Source organism: Muscardinus avellanarius, assembly GCF_963383645.1.
Source record: "Muscardinus avellanarius genome assembly, chromosome: 16".
In the NCBI taxonomy this organism is placed as follows: domain Eukaryota; kingdom Metazoa; phylum Chordata; class Mammalia; order Rodentia; family Gliridae; genus Muscardinus; species Muscardinus avellanarius.
The window spans coordinates 46953131-46977085 of record NC_137802.1 but is presented as its reverse complement, the minus strand read 5'-3'; the positions used below and the strand labels follow the sequence as shown (position 1 = coordinate 46977085).

The window sequence follows — 23955 nt, the reverse complement described above, 5'->3', positions numbered from 1 at the left end:
AGTGTTTTCTTTCCAAGTTTTTTACAGTTGTAGAACACTGCACTTAATGCCAGAACTGTACACTTCATACGAGTGAACATGGCAAATTGTGTATTATGTATATTTTACAATAATAAAGAATAACCGAAATGGTATGTGTGCCTGTAAATGACATGTTCTAATCATCTAAGGCTTTCCTATGAATCTGGAATATATTATGCACAAGACAAAACCATCTCCCAGGCCATTTTAAAGATATATTTACAGACAAATTGTCACTGATGGCCGAGGGCGGGCCGTCAATTCCATAAAAATATAAATATGGTGAATAAGTCACAGAAGGTCACAGACCAACAGAAGCTAGGAAAGAAATGCCATAATTAGAGATGAAATTTTAAAAAATAGAGCTGAGCTGCAGAGTCAAGAACAAAAAGGGCAGGCGCTGGGAGGAGAAACATTAATTAGCAGGGGCTTCATCGATGAGAACGACAGCGCGGCCCAGTGAAGGAACCAGCACGGAAAAGAAAAATGTGTCCGCGAGCAGGAAGTGCGATTGATGCGAGCGCGCATTAGAAGACAGGACATGATGGAAATACAGGAGGCGAAACGAATCGTGTGCTGCTGGAGGGAAAAAATTGAGGGGCATACACATTTTTAGAAGACAAAAATGCATTGGTAACGATTACAATGGCCGGGAATACTAGCTACACGCTTTTATTCCGCACAAAATGCTCGCCATTCCTAAAATGTATAAGTGATATGGTTAAATTTTTCTGCCTCCAAAAGTTGTGCCTATCATGCGAAACTGTATCGTATCTACTATCTAGGTAATGTTTCGGCCAGGCGTGGTGCCGCACGCCTGTGATGCCGGTACTTGGGAGGCTGAGACAGGCAGATCACTTCAACAACTTAAAGAGGCCCAGTTTCAAAATAAAAAATAAAAAAGGCTGGGGCCGGGCATGAGGGCACAGGCTTGTACTCCCAGCATTTGGGAGGCTGAAAGCAGAGGAAGGATAGAGGATAGCCTCCCCTACTACTTTGCAACTCAGTAACACCCTGTTTCAAAATAAAGAATAAAAACTATGGCTAGGGGTGTGGCTTGTAGGTAGAGTGCCCCCTGGGTTCCATCCCCAGTGTCACAAAAAGCAAAGTCTGGGGGTATAGCTCAGAAGTAGAATGCCTCCTGGGTTCATTACCAGTACCAAATAATGATAATAATAATAATAATGTTATGAATTTATGCAGATGAACTACATAAGCACACTAAAAAAATTGTCTTATGTTCAACGTTTTCAAGGCAAAAACCCTAGATGATCTTCACCAAGACCGTGTGTGTGTGTGTGTGTGTGTGTGTGTGTGTGTGTGTGTAAGTGTGGTACTAGGGATGGAACCCAGGGGCATTCTACTTCCATTACACCCCCAGCCCTATTTTTTATTCTTTATTTTGAAACAGGGTTTCACTGAGTTGCAGAGGGCCTCACTAAGTAGCCGAGGCTGTTCACAAACCTACATCCTCCCGTCTCAGCCTCCCAAGTACTGGGATTACAAACGTGCGCCACCCCACCCAGCTCATCACTAAGACTTTTAACAGAGTCCTGGAAATTGAGAATTTCACAAAGAACTGCCATCAGTGCCTCGGTGCCGAAGCCTCACAGTGCATCTACTGCAGGTATTACAGAACAGGCTCTTCCAAGACCTTTAGATGCAAAAGAATAAGAAAATGAGATGGATTAAAAGGCAAAAATAAATGGCATCTGAGACTTAGTTAATAAAAGATGTCATGTTAACAGAAGAATCTGAAGAGAGAACCTACAAAGTGGGGGGAAATCCTCACCAGCCATTCCTCTGATAGAAGACTAATATCTAAAAATGTATAAAGAATAACTGGGTGTGGTGGTGCACGCTTGTAATCCCAGCACTTGGGAGGCTGAGACAGGAGGTTCGCGGTTCGCAGACAGTCTCAGCTATTTAGTGAGGCCCTTTGCGACTCAGTGAGACCCTGTTTCCATCTCCAGTACCACAAAAATAAAGTAAAATGTATACAGAATAAAAAAACAAAAACTTGTCACTTTCTGGGCGTGGTGGTGCACCCTTGTAATCCCAGCATTCAGGAGTCAGAGACTGGAGGATCACGGAACCTACAGAATGGGGGAAAATCTTTGCCAGCCGTTCCGATGATAGAAGACTAATATCTAAAATGTATAAAGAATAGTGGGGTGTGGTGGCGCACGCTTGTAATCCCAGCATTTGGGAGGCTGAGACAGGAGGATCACAGTTCGCAGACAGCCTCAGCTACTTAGGCCCCGCACAACTCAGTGAGACTCTGTTTAAAAAAATATAAAGACTAAAAAATAGGACTGGGGTGTAGCTCGGAGGTAGAATGCCCCTGGGTTTCATCCCTAGTACTGCAAACAAACAAACAAAAAAACTTGTCGCTAAAAATATCTGACCCAGCCAGGCATGGTGGCGCACGCTTGTAATCCCCGTGCTTGGGAGGCAGAGACGGGAGGATCGCGCAGGCTCAAAGCCAGCCTCGCTGGCTTAGGAGACCCCGTTTCCAAATAAAAATATAAAAATAGGTCTGGGAGTGTAACCCGGAAGTAGAAGGGCTTCCAGGAACCCCAGTACCACCAAAATAAATAAACAAATAAAATTTAACCCAACCAAAAATGAACAATTGAATTGGATACTTCTTTTAAAAAAAAGTACAAAATGGCCAAAAAAAATGAAATAAAAAAAACTTCAACATATTCAACAATCAGGAAAATGCAAATCAACACTTTACTGAGATTCTAACTCCAGTTAGAACGGCAATCATCAAGAACCCAAATAATAGGCTGGGCATAGGCCTGGAATCCCAGCACTTGGGAAGCTAAGACAGGATGATCACAGGCTCAAGGCCAGCCTCAGCAATTTAGCAAGGCTCTCTGCAACTTCGTGAGACCTTGTTTCCAAATTTAAAAAAGAATAAAATAAGGCTTTGGGTATTGCTTGGAGTTAGAATGTTCCTGGTCCAATCCCCCATACTAAAAATACAAATCAAGAATATAAAAAATAATAAATGCTGACAAGGATGTGGGGAAACAGGAACGTTTATTCACTGCTGGGGGGAGTGTAAATTAGTACAGCCAATAGAAAGATCAGTACAAAGGTTCCTCAAGAGACTAGGAACGGAACCCCCATATGGCCTTGCTATTCCATTCCTTGGTATCTTTCTAAAATAATTAAAGTCAGAACGCCCTAGGGATACATGCACAATCGTGTTTACAGCCGCACAACTCACACTGGCCAAAGTAAGGATCCAGCCCAGGTGAATGGATAACAGATGAGCAGGCATTGAAACTGGGGCACATATGCACGAAAGAATTTTACTCAACCATCAGAAACGAAACTATGTCCTTCTCAGGAAAATGCGTAGATCTAGAGGATATTATGCTAAGATCAGCCATCCTCTGAAAGTTGGAGATCCGACGTTTTCTTTCAAATGTGTACGCTAGAGAGAAAGTAGGAAAACAGCAGGAATTTCAGATAAATGAAGAGAAAGACCACTGAATAGTAGAAGGGGGCTGGGGGAAGGGAAAAGAAGAATAGAGGAAGAAAACAGTTCGAATAATGTTCATATATGAAAGTCTCATTACCAACCTCACTAACATGTATTGGGAGAAAGGAAGGGGAGTGAGGAAGAAAATTGGCAGAGGGATTGTGCATAATATATGTTGGTATCTTTGAATCTCACTATGAGGCATAATTACAATACACCAATAAAAGTATTTTAAAAATCCAAATTGGAAAGAAAAAAGCAAAACTATTTGTACTGTATATGACATGATCTGTATATGGAAAGCCCTAAAGAATCCACTGAAAATCTATTAAAAATAATGAAAGAATTCAGAGCCAGGTGTGGTAGTGCACCCTTGTAATTCCCGTACTTAGGAGGCTGAGACAGGAGCATTACAGGTTCAAGAACAGCCTTAGCAACTTACTGAGATTCTGTTTAAAAAATAAAAATAAAATAAAATTGGGCTGAGGGTATAGTTCAGAGGTAGAATGTCCCTGAGTTCCATCCTAAGTACCAAAAAGAAAAAAAGAAAATTCAGCGCATTTGTGGGTTACAAGATCAATGAAAAAATTAACTATATTTCTACATAATAATAATGATAAAGAATTTCAATTAAGATAACATTTAAAATAATTAAATGCTTAAGAATAAATTGACAATAGAAATGCACAACTTAAAACTCTGAAAGCAACACAATATTGTTAAAGAAGTTGAAGATCTAAATAAGTGAAAAGATAGCCCATGTTCACAAATTGGAGGCATTAAAATGGTTAAAATGTCGGGCGTGGTGGCACACGCTTGTAATCCCCCTCCCTTGGGAGGCGGAGACAGGAGGATTGCGCAGGTTCGAAGCCAGCCGCACTGGCTTAAGAGACCCTGGGAGTGTAGCCCAGAGGTAGAAGGGCTTCCAGAAACCCCAGTACCACAAATAATAAATAAATAAATAAATAAATAAATAAATAAATAAATAAATGGTTAAAATGATACTTCTCAAATCAATCTAAAGATTCAATAAAATCCCTAGAAATTCCAGCTGGCAGACAGGCACAGTGGCTCGTATATAGAGAGACCCAGTCACTTGGGAGGCTGAGGAAGGAAGACCACAGGTTCAAAGCAGTCATGGTAAAGTAGTGAAATCCTGTCTCAAAATTAAAAAAACAAAGCCAGGCGTGGTGGCGCACACCTGTAATCCCAGTACTTGGGAGGCTGAGATGGGAGGGGAATCAAAGCCAGCCTCAACAATTTAGCAAGACTCTCAGCAACCTAGGGAGACACTGTTTCAAAACATATTTTTAAAAAGGGTCTGGGAGTGTAGCTCAGAGGTAGAATGCCCCTATGCTCAATCCAAAACTAAAAAATAAAAGGGCTGGGAGTGGTGGGGATAGCTCAGAGGTAGAGCTGCCTGGGTTTTTGTTGTTGCTTAATTTTTTTATTTTTTGTTTGTTTTTGCAGAAATTCATAAGCAGATCTTGAAATTTGTTTGAGAATTTGGGAAACTCAGAATAACCAAAAACAAAAACAAATTTGGAGGGCTTACATTTTCTGATTTTAAATTTAATGGAGAAAAAAAATTTTTTTGCAAAATGGTGCTGGGACGACTGAATATCCAATGCAAAAGAATGAAGTTGGACCTCTACCTCACACATTGTACAGAAATTAACTAAACCTGTCACTGTGGCACATGCCTGTAAATCCCAGCACAAAGGAGACTGAGGCAGGAGGATCCCTTGAGCCCAGGAGTTTGAGACCAGCTTGGGAAACATAGGGAGATTCTGTCCCAAAATTAATGAATTAATTAATTACACAAAAATATAGATCAAAACCCAAAGTTAAGCTAAAACTATAATATTCTCAAGGGGAAACAAGAATAAATCTTTGTAACCTTGGATTAAGCAAATTTTTTTAGATGTGACACCAAAAGAACATTTAACAAAAGAGAAAACAAAAAAGATGAAGTGGGTATCATCAAAATAAAAACCTACTGTGCACCAGGCGTGGTGGCGCACGCTTGTAATCCCTGCTCTTGGGAGATGGAGACAGGAGGATCGCGCAGGTTCGAAGCCAGCCGCGCGCGCTGGCTTAGGAGACCCTGTTACCAAATAAAAATGTAAAAAATAGGTCTGGGAGTGTAGCCCGGAGGTAGAAGAGCTTCCAGGAACCCCAGTACCACAATACACACACACACACACACACACACACACACACATATATGCATGTATATATTGTGTATATATTGTGTATACACACACATATGCATGTATGTATTGTGTATATATATACACACCTACACACACACACACACACACACACACACACACATATCCTACTATGCTTCAAAGGATGCTATTAAGAAAGCGAAGCCATGCCTTGTGGTACACACTTGTAATCCCAGTACTGGGGAAGCCGAGACAGGAGGATCATGTGTTTGAGGACAGCCTCAGCCATTTAATAGAACCATCAACAGTTCAGCAAGCCCTGTTTCAAAATTAAAAAATAAATAAATAAAGGACCAAGGGTGTAGTTTGGAAGTAGACTGCTCCTGGGTTTGCCGTCAAGTAGCAAAGGGAGGGGAGACAACCCACGGCATGGGAGAAAGATTTGATTTTGCAAATCATACAGCTGGTAAAAGGTTTGTATGTAAATATATGAACTTTTACAGTTCAACAAGAAGGCAATAACTCGATTTAAAAATGAGCAAAGGAGCCGGGCGTGGTGGCGCACCCTCGTAATTTCAGTCCGTGGGGGGCTGAGACGGGAGGACCACAGGGTTGCAGCCAGTCTCCGCAGTTTAGAGTAAGGCCCTTTGCAATTTAGAGAGAGCTTGTATCAAAATAAAAATAACGAACTAGGGCTGGCAGTATAGCTCAGAGGTAGAATGTTCCTCTGTTCAGTCCTCACGACCAAAACCAAATGAACAAACCAAGCAAAACGAAGGAACTCAATAGACACTTCACACCAGTACTTGAAAATCTTACAAAGTTTTCAACAAAAAACACTGTGCTCCCAGAATGCTGAACACAGCCAAGGCGCTGGCTACACGGAAGGAGGCTAGAGAAGCGTTCCCAAAGAGCTGTGGCTCTGACGCTCCTGCAGAGCTCCCCGGAGGGCGGCTCTCCAAGGAGACACGGGGAGACGTGGGGTCAGACTCACAATACAAGGCAGGTCTGCCTCACTGCAGTCAACAATTTTAAATATAAAAAAAATGCCAAAGCGAATTCTTAAGATTTAGTAGAAAACTATAATCGTCATCTGAATTCCCAGTTAGGAAAAAAATAGAAAGAAAAAAAAAAAACATGTTAAATTATTCATTGACTTAGGGTCAATGGGTACCATCCCATCCTTGACAGTGATAATTAAAGAAAATGGATTTACTCGGCAACTTAGCGAGACCCTTGGCAACTTAACGATATCCTGTTTCAAATCAAAACAAAACAACAACAAAAAAAAAATTTAAAAATTGTTAAGGTCTGGGGGCGTTGCTTGGAGGCTGTTCCTAGATTCAATTTCCAGTACCCTCCCAAATATGGATATAACTACAATTTTCCAAAACATAAATGTAATAAAAGTAGAACTGAAAAATTTTAAATATTTAATATAATAAAACATAGGAAAAAAGACAAACTAAAAAAAAATTGGAACTACTAGAATCTGAGGAGGGTGGGGTAAAGCTCTATCATAGAATTCCTGGGTCTGCTCCAGAACCCCAAAAACAAAGACGAATCACTGATGACAATATGGTCAAAATGTTGTTTATCTATCAAAAGCAAATATTTTCATTGCATTTCAGAAACAAAATGAATCTACTTTCAAAAGGTACTTGCTAAATGAAACTGAAATTAAGGCCTGGCATGGAAGCACACACTTGTAATCCTAGTACTTGGGAGGCTGAGATAGGAGGATCACAGGTTCGAGGCCAGCTTCAGTTACTTAGTGGGGCCCTCTGCAACTTAGTAAGACGCTATTTGAAAATAAAGAATAAAAAAAATAGGGATGGGGTGTAGCTCGGAGGTAGAACACCCCTGGATTCCATTCCCAGTACCACCAAAAAAAAAAAAAAAAAAAAAAAGCAAGAGCTGCAATAATTTATACTAAAATATGAGGCAAAGAGAGTTATTATCAGCCGGGCGTGGTGGCGCACGCTTGTCATCCCCGTGCTTGGGAGGCGGAGACAAGAGGATCGCGCGGGTTCAAGACAGCCTCAGCCGGGCGTGGTGGCGCACGCTTGTAATCCCCGCGCTTGGGAGGCAGAGACAGGAGGTCCGCGCAGGCTCGAAGCCAGCCACGCGCGCTGGTTTAGGAGACCCTGTTTCCAAATAAAAATGTAAAAATAGGTCTGGGAGTGTAGCCCCGAGGTAGAAGGGCTTTCAGGAACCCCAGTACCACCAAAAAAAAAGAGAGAGTTATTATTTAATACAAAGTATAATGTTCAAAAGAAGTAACCTATGTGTTAAATAAAATATATCAAAATATGTACAGTGAAAATTGTAAGAAATATAAACATAAATTACTAAAAAAAATTATTCAAGCCGGGCGTGGTGGCGCATGCTAGTAATCCCAGCCATTTGGAAGGCTGAGACAAGAGGTTCGGAGTTTGCAGCCAGCCTCAGCTACTTAGTGAGACCCTGTTTCAAAATAAAGAATAAAAAAATAGGGCTGGGGATGTCACTCAGAGGTAGAATGCCCCCTGGGTTCCATTCCCAGTACTGCAAAAAAAAAAAATTTATTCAAGCCGGGCGTGGTGACACACACTTATGATCCTAGTGCTGGGGAGGCTGAGACAGGAGGATCACAGGTTCGAGGACAGCCCCTGCTACTTAATGAGACCCTGTTTCAAAATTAAAAATAAAAGAGGGCTGGGAGTGTTGCTCAGCTGTAGAATGCCCCTGGGTACAATCAATCCCCAGTACAATCAATCAATAAATAATTTTAAAATGCCACTATTAGTCTTTGACAAATCAGAGATCAGTACTATAAAGACAGAGTGCTTCCAGTAGAAACAGAATGCAATATATATGTATATATGTAATTTTAAATTTTAATTGAAAAAGTGTAAAATTTTAAAAGTATCAAAAAGATGTAAAACTGCCAGGCGTGGTGGCGCACGCTTGTAATCCCCTCCCACCCCGCTTGGGAGGCGGAGACAGGAGGATGGCGCAGGTTCGAAGCCAGCCGCATTGGCTTAAGAGACCCTGTTTCCAAATAAAAAAGTATAAAAATAGGTCTGGGAGTGTAGCCCGGAGGTAGAAGGGTTTCCAGGAACCCCAGTACCACTAAAAAAAAAAAAAAAAAAAAAAGATGTAAAATTAATTTTAATGATATTTGGCTCCTTATTTAACTCATAGATCCAAAATTTGACATTTCAATATGTAATCAATATAATGCATCATTATCATGTTATTTTGGTTTTGGGATTTAATTTTCAAACCTCAGTGCACATTTCCCCCTCAGAATACATCTCAATTCAGACTGACCGTGCTCCACGTGCATGTGCATGGTGAGCGGCTCTCCATCGGGCGGGCGGGATCCCGGTCAACTAAGAGAGACCGTTAGTAGTGAACCAGACTTTGTAACCTAAACACAAACCATGGTACAGACTGCTGCAGAAAATTCTGAAACCGATTAACCACAGGATTACAAAGAGACACGAATGCGTCCTTAAAAGCTCAAGAATTAGTAAAACCTTCTTTTATGACCACCGTGGAATAAAACTTCCTCAACGAAGGACAAATCCCTCCACACTTGAATACCGAAAACATAAATTTCTCTCTATGCACTGGGTCAAAGTTACAACTACCCTGGGAAGAGAAAATAGCCTGTTAAAATACTGCACGACCCCCAGCATCACAGGCAAAAAAATAAAATAAAAATAGCAAGATAGAGTTGGCACTGCGCAGTGACGAATTCACTGCTAAATAAGAAGGAAGGAAAGGAGATGCAGTAAGCACTGAACTCGAGAAATCAGAAAAGAACAATTAAATAAGCCCGTGGAAAACAGGAGGAAGGAAACAATAAAGATAAAAGCAGAAATTAATGACTCAGAACAGCGGTTTTCTAACAGTGCTCTCTTGAGTCACAGCCTCGGATAAGGAAGAGCAGGAGGCTGCGGAGGGAGGGAGGGGGTGCGGACACCCCCTCCTCCCCTCCCCTGCGGCTCTCGGCTTCAATCACAAGTGCTCGCCCTGTACCTACTTTATGTTGGGGCATTTCATATGAGATTTTGCTTTCAGAAAGGGTTCCATTAAAAAAAAAAAAAAAAAAAAAACACTACACTTAAAAATGGAAAAAATGTAGCCAGGCCTGGTGTAGGCTTGTAATCCCCGCACTCGGGAGGCTGAGACAGGAGGATCGCACAGATTCGAAGCCAGCCTCAGCTACTTAGTGAGGCTCTCAGCAACTTAGTGAGTGAGACCCTGTTTCCAAATAAAGTATAAAGTAGGTCTGGGAGTATAGCCTGGAGGTAGAAAGCCTCTGGGTTCCACCCCCAGTAACACACACACACACACACACACACACACACACACACACACACACACACACTTTAAAAATGGAAACATGTACAAATGCTAAATTTAAGAGCTGGGATTTTTCAGAAGCAGCAGGGAAATTCAAGGAACTGACAAAGCATTAGCAAACGTGATCAAGGGAAAAGAAGAGAAAGCACAAATAGACAAAAATTATTCAAAATTAAAGGAAACAGCAACCAATTTTAAGTAAGATCATGCAATACATTATAATGGTGGTTTTGAGTTCTTATTTTCTTCTTTGAGCATTTATGTACAAAGAAGTTTTGTGATGATGAGTTATTTTTAAAAAATAAAGTGCCATGTAAACCAAATAAAATGTCAGGTAAATAAATTTGAACATCTTGGTAAAACAGTTACTGAAAAAATATGTTTTTAGGCTAGGGGTGTAGGTCAGTGTGAGTCCTGAGTTCAATTTCCAACACTATATATATATGGTGTGTGTATATATGTGTGTGTGTGTGTGTGTGTGTGTGTGTATCTGTGTGTACATATATATGTTATATATATATATATATAAGCTTAAATACAATATAAATAAAACAACATAGGCATATTATAGCCAAAATGCTGAAAGTCAAAGATAAAAAGAAAAATTTTAAGGCAACCAGAAAAAATGACCCCATTATGTTCAGGAAAGCAATGATAAGAGTAAAAGTTGATGAATGGAACTGGAGGACATTATGCTAAGTGAGATTAGTCAATCACAAAAAAAAAAAGGAAATCAGATGCTTTCCCTAATATGTGAAAGCTAAGGAGAAATGGGTCATAGGAGGAACTCTAGATGAAAAAGGAAATCCTATAGAGGAGCAAACAAGACAACCTAAAGGAGTAGAAAGGACGGGGAAAAAGAAAAACTCTAAAACACACAATGTACTTAAACATATCGAAGCCAACCACTAAGCCGAGCAAGGGAGGGAGGGACGGGGAGGGAATGGGGTGAGAACTGGGTAGGGATTAAATCAGTGATGTGTACAGGTCTGTACACGCGAGTTTTTTACCTGGATATGATGTATGAATATAATGCACCAATAAAAATTTTTTTAAAAAAGAATTTCCCAACCCTGAAAAAAAGAAAAGAATAAAAGTTGAGTTTTCATAAAAAAAAACTGAAGGCCAGAAGATGCTGGATGACATATTTAAAATGCCGAAAGGATAAAAAAAGATTGGTCAAGCCCAAATTCTATGCTCAGTGGCAAGAGCCATCAAAATATGAAGACAGAAGAAAGACGTTTTTAGATCAACAGAAACTTTTTTTTTTTTTTTTTTGGCTAGGAAACCTGCACCAAGATAAACTGAAGGAAGCTCAGCTACCAGAAAGCTGCGCAGAGGGCTGAGGACGCGGGTAGCTTGCAATGCTCACGCTCTCTTCATTTCTTCCAGGGATAAAGGGTGATGGGAAGCACAGGTTTCTGCACTGCGCGGGTTACAATGTGTGCGTGTGAAACACGGCGACAGTAGCTTGGGATAAGGGGAGGAGAATCAATGAATGTGAAATGATTTAAAAAGTCTTAACAACTTGAAATAAAGATCAAGGAAAATATATTCTTCTCTGAACAAGTTGAATCTTTCAGACTGAATATAAAACACGAATTTGTAGAATGCAGCCAAACCCATGCTTAAGGGGAATAGAGAGCTTTCAATGCTTAGAGAATGTTTTAAAAATTGATCATTTAAAGCCGGGTGTCCCCGGGTGTGGTGGCGTACGCTTGTAATCCCCGCGCTTGGGAGGCCGAGACAGGAGGATCGCGCAGGTTCAAAGCCAGCCGCTGGCTTAGGAGACCCTGTTTCCAAATAAAAATGTAAAAAAATAGGTCTGGGAGTGTAGCCTGGAGGTAGAAGGGCTTCCAGGAACCCCAGTACCACCAAAAAATTAAAAAAAAAAATAGCATCTCTTGGGATGCAGCCTAAAGCTGGGCGTGGCGGCGCATGCTTGTAATCTCAGCATTTGGGAGGCTGAGACCAGAAGATCGCGGTTCCCAGACAGCCTCAGCTACTTAGTGAGGTCCTCTGCAACTCAGTGAGACCCTGTTTCAAAAATAAAGAATAAAAAATTGGGCAGGGGGTGTAGCTCAGAGGTCAAATGCCTCTGGGTTCCATCCCCAGACCCGCAAAAAGAAAAATTTGATAATTTAGCCAGGCATACTGTCACACACCTGTAATTCCAGTACCTGGGAGGATGAGGCAGGAGGATCACAAAATTGAAGCCAGCTTCAGCAACTTAGTGAAGACCCACAGTAACTTAGCAAGACCCTGTTTCCAAATAAAAGATAAAACAGGGCTGAGATTATAGCTCAGAGGTAGAATGCCTCTCTGGGTATTTCAATGCCCAGTACCACATACACACACACACACACACACACACACACACACACACACACACACACTCAATTTAAGTTTCACCTTAAGAAACTAGAAAAGGAACGCCGGGCGTGGTGGCGCACGCTTGTAATCCCCGCGCTTGGGAGGCGGAGACAGGAGGATCGCGCAGGTTCGAAGCCAGCCGCGCTGGCATAAGAGACCCTGTTTCAGAAATGTAAAAAATAGGTCTGGGAGTGTAGCCCGGAGGTAGAAGGGCTTCCAGGAACCCCAGTACCACCAAAAAAAAAAAAAAATGTTTAAAAAATAGGTCTGGGAGTGTAGCCCGTGGGAGTGTATACCGGAGTAGAAGGGCTTCTAGGAACCCCAGTACCACCAAAAAAAAAAAAAAAAAAAGAAAGAAACTAGAAAAGGAAGAGCAAGTTAAACTCCAACAAGAAAAAATAATAAAGATAAGAGCAAAAATAAACAGAAAGCAGAAAAATATTTTTTTGTGGTACTGGGGATGGAACCCAGGGGCATTGTACCTCTGAGCTATACCCTTAGACCTATTTTTTTAGTCTTTTTATTTTTTGAAACAGGATCTCACTGAGTTGCGGAGGGCCTCACTAAGTAGCTGAGGTTGTCCGCGAAGCGCGATCCTCTGGTCTCAGCCTCCTGAATGCTGGGATTACAAGCGTGCGCCACCACGCCCAGCTCGGTTAGTTATTTTTAAAAGATGAACAAACCTGATGAACCCCTAACAGGATTCATCAGAGGGGGGAAAAAATATGAGGCAGGCGTGGTGGAGCACGCTTATAATCCCAGTACTTGGGAGCCTGAGACTGGAGGATCGTAATTCTCAGACACCCTCAGCTACTTAGTGAGGCCCTGTTTCAAAATGAAGAATTAAAAAAAAATAGGGCTGGGGGTGTAGTTTTGGAGGTAAAATGTCCCTAGGTTCCATCCCCAGTATGGAAAAAATAAATTAAAAATGACCAATACCAGGAATAAAGATATTCTCAAAAAACTCTAGACTTTAAAAGAAATAACAAATGTTTTCGCTAACAAATTTGACAACTTAGATACAAAAAAATCTGAAAGGCGCAACTTAACTAAAGGCATACAAAAATGCAAAACCCCAGTACCAATTTAAAAAAGTGAGTGCACAGTGAAAAAGAAAAATAAAACACCTCTCTAAAAAGAATCAGGTGATTTTCACAAGAATGTCTATCAAATATTTATGACTGAAATAATACCAACATTACAGAGAGTCTTTCAAAACATGGAAGAGCCAGGGAACTCTTTCTATACTCATTTGATGGAGCCGGCATTTCCTGATACCAAAACTTGACTTATATTTATTTTTTGTGCTACTGGGATTGAACCTAGGGGCGTTTTACCTCTGCTCTACATCCTGAGCCCTCTTTTATCTTTTAGTTTGAAACAGGGTCCCACATGGTTGCTGAGAATCTTGCTAAGTAGCTGAGGCTGGCCTCAAACCTGCAGTCCTCCTGTCTCATCCTCCCAAGTGCTGGGATTACAGGTGTGCGCCACCATGTCCAGCTCAAAACTTGATTTTAAGGAAAGATAATTAAAGATAAGATGATGCATTTTGTTTTCAACTAGGAAGATGCGCCATGAACAGTGGATGTGCTGTACGTGTGCCTACCATTTCATAGCTACTTGCACTGAACAGCAGACACTGGGCACAGTTCCTCAGGAGACTGTCTTCCGACTTAACCAAGCTTTTCTCTCTCTCTCTCTCTCTCTCTCTCTCTCTCTCTCTCTCTCTCTCTCTCTCCCTTCCCTTCCTCCCTTCCCCTCTCTCTCTCTCTCCTTCCCTTCCTCCCTTCCCCTCTCTCTCTCTGGACTGGGGATTGAACCCAGAGACATTCTACCTCCAAACTACATCCCCAACCCTATTTTTTATTTTTATTTTGAAATAGGGTCTCCCTAAGTTGCAGGGGGCCTCACTAAGTGGCTGAGGCTGGCTGCGAACCTGTGATCCTCCAGTCTCAGCCTCCCAAGTACTGGGATTACAAGTGTGAGTCACCACGCCCGGCTAACATCTCTTCTAACATAAACATCACGCCATGTCAGGTCAGGACACATCTAACTATGAGGTGGATACTATTGCCTCATTCTGAATGAGGAAACAAAGGTTAAGAGATATTTTTTCCCCCAGCTAGGAAGTGGTGCAGGAAAAATACGGACCCAAGCAGGGCCTGAGCCTTAGTCACTACCTGCCCCCCTTCTCTCCATATGGTATGTGGTGACATATGTTACGATATATCCATATTTGAAGACTGTGCAACTATTTAAGTATTTAAAAGATTGAGAGAGAAAGTTAGAAAAGGTATTTCTCAGATGCTAAAAGATAAATACAAACGTACTGATATTTTCTTCTAATTAAAAAAAGAACAGCAGAGCCGGGCGTGGTGGTGCACGTTTATAATCCCGGCGTTTGGGAGGCAGAGACAGGAGTATGGCGCAAGTTGGAAGTCAGCGGCACTGGCTTAAGAGACACTGTTTCCAAATAAAAATATTTAAAAAAAAAAAATGTGTCTGGGAGTGTAGCCCGGAGGTAGAAGGGTTTCCAGGAACCCCAGTACCACCAAAAAAAAAAAAAAAAAAAAGAACAGCTTCTCCTTCTCTTAAAAATTTAGAATACAAAAACGTGGTGTGGTGGCCCATGTCTGTAGTAAGACTCTCAACAACCTAGTGACACTCTGTTTCAAAACAAACAAAAACATAGCCAGGCATGGTGGCACATGCTTGTAATCCCAGTACTTGGGTGGCTGAGACAGGAGGATCATAGGTTCAAAGCCAGCCTCGGCAGCTTAATGAGACCCTATTTCCAAATAAAATATTTTAAAAAATAGGTCTGGGGGTATAGCTCGGAGGTAGAAGGCCCTGGGTTCCATTCCTAGTACCACCAAAAGCAAACAAACAAAAACATAGACATCTCACCAAAGAAAATATACAAGTAGGCCAATAAGCAGTTAAAAAGATGTTCAAGCCGGGCGTGGTGGCGCACGCTTATAATCCCAGCATTCGGGAGGCTGAGACAGGAGGATCATGGTTCACAGCCAGCCTCAGCTACTTAGTGGGCCCTTTGCAACAACTCAGTGTGACCCTGTTTCAAAATGAAGAAGAAAAAAATTGGACTGGGGGTATAGCTTGGAGGTAGAATGCCCCTGGGTTCCATCCCCAGTACCGCAAAAAGAAAAAAAGAAAAAAAGAAAAAAGATCAGTGGCTGGCACTGGGTTATTTTTAGGGCAGTGAAACCGTACTGTATGACACTGTGGTGAAGTATACACGACATTAAGCATTTGTCAAAATCTATGAAACTCTGCAATATAAAGAGGGAGCGCTGAATGTGTGCAAATTTCAAACATTCAGGTTAGGAGATCTGAAGAAAGAATGCAGCCTGTAACATGAGCCAGCTGTGTTACAAACGTATGACATAGCCTCACTGCAGGGGTTGATGGGAAATGCTAACCCAAGTTGCTGTGGAACTGGGCAGAGCCTGTAAGACTAAAGACACAGGAACTGCTCATAACTACCAAACTCTGTTCAACAGAGTCGTTTGCCACAGGTGTAGCTTAACAGCCTTTACGCTACTTTACATGTTTCCTCTGATAGAACGATTAAATGGGTGGTGTGTAATAGGGACAGATTCCTCACTGTTAAAAGGGAATGGAAAGCCGGGCGTGGTGGCGCATGTTTGTAATCCCCGTGCTTGGGAGGCTGAGACAGGAGGATCGCATGAGTTCGAAGCCAGCCTCAGCTATTTACTGAGGCTCTCAGCAACTTAGTGAGACCCTGTTTCTAAATAAAATATAAAATAGGTCTGGGAGTATAGCCCAGAGGTAGAAGGCCCCTGGGTTCCACCCTCAGTACCACTAAAAGGGGGGGAAGGAACGAAGGGGGGGGCAAGTAGCAAGAACAGCAAGGAAGAGAATCTAGAACAAAGCTTGAGGAAATGAGTTGGACTTGGAGACATTGTAGAACCCAGAATCCATGCATGCCTTTCCACAGATACAGAGAGTTATGTGTAGAAATATCCCTAGACATAGCGATGTAAATCAGGTCATCATTCACACATATACTTGTTTGCTTTGAGAGGGCCTAAAAGAAATGAGATCCCAATAATAAATAGACTTAGCACCTACAGCTTAGGTTCGTGTGTGTGTGTGTGTGTGTGTGTGTGTGTGTGTGTGTGTGTGTAATGATTTATGACCCAAAGTATAAAATAGGTATGAATGCATGCCGATATAATAAATAATGTAATAACTTAATCAACGAGAGACGAGAGACAGATCGGGTGCAGAAACACTGCAGATCATTGATGTGGACTCTCCACCCCGGAGTGGGGAGCGTAACGCCCGCTCCTTCCGCATGGGCTGCACAGAGGGGCTTCCTTCTGAACAGTGCAGCGCGGGAAGGGGGACCGTGACTCGACATGCTGCACCAGCCGGGGGCAAGGCCGGCGCCAACAGTCGCACATCACGGTGACGGCGGGGACCCTCGGTGCGATGTGGCCGAGTGGGCTCTCCCTCTGTGATCTTCTGCCTGGAAACGCCAGTCTAATCATGAGAAAAACACTAGACAAGCGCGAACCTGACCGGCCTGCCTCGAAAACGTCAAGGTCATCACAAAAAGGAAAGTCTGGGAAACGGTCCCGGTCAAGAGGAGCCGGAGGAAACTACATAAAAGGAAGTATCCCAGTTAGGGTCCTGGGACAGGAGAAGGGTGAGTTGTGAAGAAGAAACCATGGGCTTAGTCAATAAAGTATCAGTACAGGTTCCTCACTTGTAACAAAAGTACCAGACTTTTGTTACTTTTGGTGTAATATAGGATGTGGTCATGCTTTTGTTACAATGTAAAATGTTAATTATAAGAAAAAGGACAAGGGGAGAGGAACAATAGGGGAATTGTTCTATCTGCTCTATTTTTCTATAAATCTAAAACTAGTCTTAAAAGTCTATTAATTTTTTTTAAGTGGGAAGTGATGTATGATCTTTTTTTTTTCTTTCTTTCTTTTAGTACTAGGAATTGAACCCAGAGGCATTCCTACCTCCAAGTTACAACCCCAGCCCTTTGTATTTCAAAAGAGGGTCTAAGGTGCTAAGGGTCTTGCTAAGTTGCTAAGGTTGACCTCAAAATTGTGATCCTCCGGTCTCGGCCTCCTAAGTACTGGTTTTATAGGCATGTACCACCATACCTGGCATGGTATGATCTTAATGATTTGCACATATAAAAAATATATTTAGCTCAATTCATAAATTAATCTAATTTTCAGTGAGTCCTTATATGCCAGACTAGTGCCACGATGAACACAATATTGATCAGGGTCATCTCTGGGGAATAGAATTATAGCTGTTTCTTTTGTCTTCTTCATACTCTATATTTCTATATGTTCAAAAAATATGAGCTTTAGAATCAGAAAAAGAGTAAAACTAAAATCACTGCAGCCGGGCATGCTGGCACACTTGCAATCCCAAGGCTAAAATAGGAGGCTTGCAAGTTTGGGACAGCCTCAGCTACTTAGTGAGGCCCTCTGCAACTTAGTGAGACCTTGTTTCAAAATAAAGAATAAAAAATAAGGCTGGGGGTGTATCTCAGAGGTAGAATGCCCCTGGGTTCCATCCCAACACCGAGGGGGGGAAAATCACTGCAATCATGAGGAAAATATTTTATGAAAAGATAAATGTTCAGAAAAAGATTTTTTTTTTTTTGGAGGATGATACTGGGGGTGGAATCCAGGGCCTTTTCTATCTCCAGGCTACATTCCCAGACCTATTTTATATTTTTTGGAAACAGGGTCTCACTAAGTTGCTGAAAGCCTCACTAAGTAGCTGAGGCTGGGTTTGAACCTGTGCGATCCTCCTGTCTCAGCCTCCCAAGCGCGGGGATTACAAGCGTGCGCCACCACACCCAATGAAAAGATTTTATTTTATAATATATTCATTTTGAAAAGACTTTGCATTTTTATTCCACTCAGAGGTAGTGGACTGAGCTGGTTTTCAGACATTTGTGGCAGGAAAGGAGGTCCACCGGAGAGACCGTGGGCAATAAACATGAAGATATCCTAAGGCCGGCCATGGCAGCACTGCCTGCAATCCCAGCACAAGTTCAAGGCCGGCCTCAGCAACCTAGTTAGACCCTGTTTTAAAATAAAATATACAATAGAGGGTGGCACTCCAAGGTAGAATGCCCCCGGACTGAACCCCGTACCATAAAAAGAGGAGGAGGAGGAGGAGCAGATGGAGATCCTATGAGAGGTGGGTATTAAAGTGCACGCTTTATTCCTGTAGAGGTGGCGTGTTAAAGTGTAAACTTCAACTCTCTCTAATTTCTTCCCCCAGCCAGTTTTATTAGGGTGTGACTGATAAATACCCTTACTAAATTATCATAAGTAAAATATCAGTATACCAAATTTGTTAAAAAAGGAATTAGCAGGATATAGTTATCCCCCACTAAGGAGAAGTTAATATGTTTATTATGACTATCTTTTTACACTTTCATCGGTGCGTTGTGATTGTACGCCGCAGTGAGATTCAAAGTGGTACCAATGTACGTGCACACATCGCCTGATGCTCAGGGATCCGTCCCACCCCGCCCTCCCCACGCATATTAGTGAGATTGGTGATACTTTCATATGCAAATTTCACATTGTCTGAACTGTTTCCTTCCTCCACCCCCTTCTCCTCTCTCACCTCCCTCACCCAACCCTCTTCCAGTATTCTACTCACCTCTCTCCTCATTTATCCAAAGTCCTTTCTGTTTCCTATTTTCTCTACGTGAGAGATAATAGACAGACAGCCCTCTACCTTCTGAGACTGGCTGATCCCACTCAGCACAACAGTCTCTAGTTTCACCCATTTTCCTGCAAATGACCTGATTTTGTTCTTCTTTATGGCCAAGTAAAATTCCACCGTGTGCATAAACCACATTTTCTTTCTTCTGTTGATGGGTTGGTTCCATAATTTGGCTATTGTGAATTACGCTACTATGGTTATGGGGTATGCATGTGTCACTACAGTATTCTAACTTTAATTCTTTGGGGAAAGTACTGAGGAATAATATACCTGGATCATACGGTGGTTCCATTCCAATTGTTGGAGGAACCTGGGAGAAAATCTTTTGTCAACTACACATCTGAAAGAGGACTGATGTCTGGAATATATAAAGAACTCAAAAAACTCAACACGAAAGAAAACGCAATTTAAAAAAACAGGCAATTGAACTGAATAGACATTTCTCTAAAGAACAAATACAAATAGCCAATAAATATACAAAAAATGTTCCGCATCACTAGCAATCAGGAAATACAAATCAGATCTACACTGAAATCAGGCATGGTGGCTAAAGCCTGTAATCCCAGTACTTGAGAGGCTGGGACAGGAGGAGGGCAGGTTCAAGACCAGCCTCGGCAACATAGTGAAATTCTCAGCAACCTATCGAGGCCCTGTTTCAAAACAAAGAAATAAGGGGGGGGGGGCTGAGAGGGTAGCCTGGTGGTAAAATGCCCTTGGGTTCAACCCCAGTACAGAAAAATTTTACCAAAAAACACTGATTCCATCTAACTCCAGTTAGAATAACAATCGAGAATGCAAAGATTAAGGCAGACATGGTGGTGCACACTCGTTGTCCCAGTACTTAGGAGGCTGAGACAGGAGGACCCCAGGTGCGAGGCCAGCCTCACAACTTAGCAAAATCCTCAGCATCTCAGCAAGATGCTGTTTTAAAATAAAACTGGTGGTGTCACTTGGAGACAGAACAGCCCAGTACCAGAAAGAAAAAAAAAAGAATACAAATAATAATAAATACTGATAAGAATGTAAGGAAATAGGAACTAATTTTAAGTTAGACATATTTGTCCCTTCCCCCTGCAGGTGGCTTCTACCACCGGGGAATGAAAAGACACAAAGACAACTTCTCCCATCTGCCTCATCCGATTCTCAAAGATCTCCTCTAAAATACCCACAAGCTTACCAGATAATGAAGCTCACTATGACCAAGAAAATAAACAGAAGTTAGGAGGAAGCGCCAAGGCGGGCGTATCTCAAGCGCTAAACACGCTCAACTCATTTTATGAAGCCAGCAAAGCCCGGAAATCAAAACTTGATAAGAAAAGTGACAGACCAATAAATATTCTTGCTCTTCCATTAGATGATGGTACTTCTCCTAGTGATGATAACCCAAAGTGCTGGGCGAGCCTACCAAGAACATACCACTCACCACCGGAGAGACTTTACAAGGTCCCTCAGTATATGACTGAGGCCACCATCCTATCTGGTACGTTTTCCTATTAAGTGATAAGGTGTTTTTTTTTTTTTTTTTTGTGGTACTGGGGTTCCTGGAAGCCCTTCTACCTCCGGGGTACACTCCCAGACCTATTTTATTTTATATATTTTATTTATTTATTTATTTTTGTGGTACTGGGGTTCCTGGAAGCCCTTCTACCTCTGGGCTACACTCCCAGACCTATTTTTACAGTTTTATTTGGAAACAGGGTCTCCTAAACCAGCGTGCGCAGCTGGCTTCGAACCTGCGCGATCCTCCTGTCTCTGCCTCCCAAGCGCGGGGATTACAAGCCTGCGCCACCACGCCCGGCATGATAAGGTTTTTTCTAACAAGAACTCGTCCAACAGAGACATCATGCGCGCTCACATCAGTGCCTCGGTCTCCCCGCAGCTGCAACACCCAGGGTAGAAAGGCCCACAGACTCTGCAAGCACGTGCCCTGTGACATCGAGCACCCACTCCCAGAGGACCTGGTGCCTACAGGGCCTGCCCACAGTTACCTTCATGAGCAACACCGGGTGCTGTAAACGTCCTCAGACCCGAGACACGACAACGCCAAGAACTGGTCATAAACAATGTCACAGTGTCTGTGGGCATTTGTTCATTCGCCAACAAATATTTATTGAGGGCTTATTATGCACTAAGCACTAGAAAGGTAAACAAGATAGACCTAATCTCTACACTAAGAATTTACAGGGTAGCAAAGAATACAGACTTACACAGACTATGAGAATAAATTGTGATATGAGGTATAAGGAAGGGCAGTGGCCGAGGTACAGGCGCAGGGTAGAGGCGCCTAGTCTGGAGGGGAAGGTGGGTCCAGTGAGACCTCTCAGAAAACTGATCTTGCATCTCAACACCCCAGATTGGCCGGCCAAGTATGCGTGTTGTTGGGGAGGAGATGGGAAGTTGGCAGGATGGAAAAGAAAAAAAAGAAAAAAAAGAAAAAAAAGAAAGAAAAAGAAAAAAAGAATGGCCCAGGCACAAGGAACACCCCCCACGGAGGTCCGGAGGAGAGAGGCTGCAGCGGGGCTGAAGAAAGTAAAATCACCTCAGCGAGGTCAAGAGCAAGCCGGGGGTGTGGCGAGAGGTATATCTGCGAGGCAGCCTAGAGTGTTTTGCACTAAAAGTCATATATAATAATTTGAAATCCCATATTTAAAAGGTAAACACAGCTCTGGCAAAACACAAAGATGTGCGTTCCCATTATAATTCATTAACAATTCCTAAAACAAAAGCTCCCTTGGCTTCCTGATAACTTATAACCTGTGCGTGCACGTCAGAAAAGAAGACTGGAGGATGGCAGGAGGTGCCCGGCCTGTGCGGGCTGAAGGCAGAGCTGACCGTCACAGCCCTGCAGGTAACTGCGGTGGGGTTACAGGCCGGCCCAGAAGACCCTGCGGCGGCAGGATGCACCGAGACCACCAGGTGTCAGAGTCTGGTGAAAGTTTCTGTTATTTTCCCGGGTTCTCTGACTCTCTCCGCTTACATGGCTACTATTATGTTTGTTTGCAGGAGAATGACACTTTATGGGTCACTTTTATTTTTAAAGCTACTCCAAGATAAATTTGGCCTTTGTGTGTGTGTGTGTGTCTGTGTGCTAGAGATTGAACCCAGGGACGTTCTGCCTCTGAGCCTCTTCTCCCCACCCTTTTATTTATTTATTTTTAATTTGAAATAGTCTTGCTAAGTTGCAGAGGTCTCACTAAGTCACTGAGGCTGGCCTTCTCACACCTGCACTTCTCTTGTCTCAGCCTCCTAAGGACTGAGATTACTGTGCACCATGTGTGCCCAGCTCCCGTTCTGTTTTTAAGCAGTGCTCCTAATACACTGAAAGAAAATACTATATATATTTAGGTCAGTGTTCCCTACCAGTTGTAAATATTGCTGCTGATATATGTTTCTAAGACTCAGAAAGTTTGCCTCGATCAACCTTTTATTTAGAGGCAAGATGAATGGTCCAACGCTGCTGAAAACAGTTGCACCAGCCAAATGCCAATCAAAGCGCTCCTAGAGGGGATGTTTTTTGTAAAAGTATTTGAACTACTAAAGCAGAACCCACACTTTTGAGAAAAAAAAAGAATGGCATACATTTCTGTATTACACCCAAGAAAATATTTGAGAATTTTGTCTATGGGTACTAACAGGTTAAAATGGCCCACCAAATTAATTCTATGAAGTTTAATGCCGGGCAGTATTTCAGGCTCTCTCTTTTGTGAAAAGAAGTCCCCAAGTACCTGTGAATGCTATTTAAGTGTGAATGATTTTCGGGGCCGGGCAAGATCAGAGGAACGTGTGTTCTCTCCCTTGGTTGCTGATTTACCTCTCACTTTACTTCAGCCTCGCCCCAGCCCCCAGCCCCTCTCCTCTTACCAGAGCACCGCCATGCCTGGGTGGCTGCACTCCCAACAGATAGAGTTGTGGTGGCTGGGCAGGAGGGGAAAAGCAGAAAGGGACAAGAGGAGAGGAGATTCTACTCTCCCTCCCTTCTGGTTCCTTCCATCCGTTCTCATCTCCCCATTAGGTGTTGCTTTAAAAAAAAAAAATAGTCTCTTCCCTCATCCTCAGAACCATAGCCTGCCCCCCCCCAGCTCCTCAGCTCTTCCCAGCCTGCCCATCGGAGTCATCCCCAGTCACAAGACCCACCACAGGTGCTTGGAGCCAGGGGGAGGGAGATGAAGGATGTGCTCCTGCCAGGCGTGGGGGTGCGCGCCTGAAATCCCAGTACTTGGAAGACTGAGGCAGGAGCAGGGCAAGTTCAAGATCAGCCTCGGCAACTTAAAGAGACACTCAGCAATGTAGTGAGACCTGGACAAGAAACGGGTGGGATCTGGAAGGGAATGCTTCAAGAGTTGTGTGCACATATGCCCCTATCATGCTTTAACTAAGTGTGCTATATAATTACAAGGCACCAATTAAAAACATATCTATACCTATATCTATATCTTTCATCTATCTACCTATCAGCCTTAAAAAAAGGGGGGGTTTTATTCCATTAAAAAATATAGTAGCCAGGTGTGATGGCACATGCTTATAATGCCAGTACCTGGGAGGCTGAGACGGGAGGATTACAGGGTCCAGACCACCCTCAGCAACTTAACAAGACCCTGTTTCAAAATAAAAAAATAAGAGGGCTGGGGGTATATTTTGGAGGTAGAATGTCTCTGGGTTCTGTACCCAAAAAAAAAAAATTGTTTCTACTAGAAAACACCTAAGTGAACATTGGGAAATAATTTTCGATTGATTTTAAAATAATTCTAGGATGGGCATGGTGGCACACCC

General features: G+C 42.6%; 1 protein-coding gene across 1 annotated transcript in view; it reads right to left on the bottom strand.

Moving 5' to 3' along the window:
- SKAP1 (src kinase associated phosphoprotein 1) overlaps positions 1 to 23955 on the bottom strand; it is a gene marked incomplete at both ends in the record, with an annotated part of 332420 nt that overhangs the window by 294902 nt on the left and 13563 nt on the right. The window lies entirely within an intron of this gene.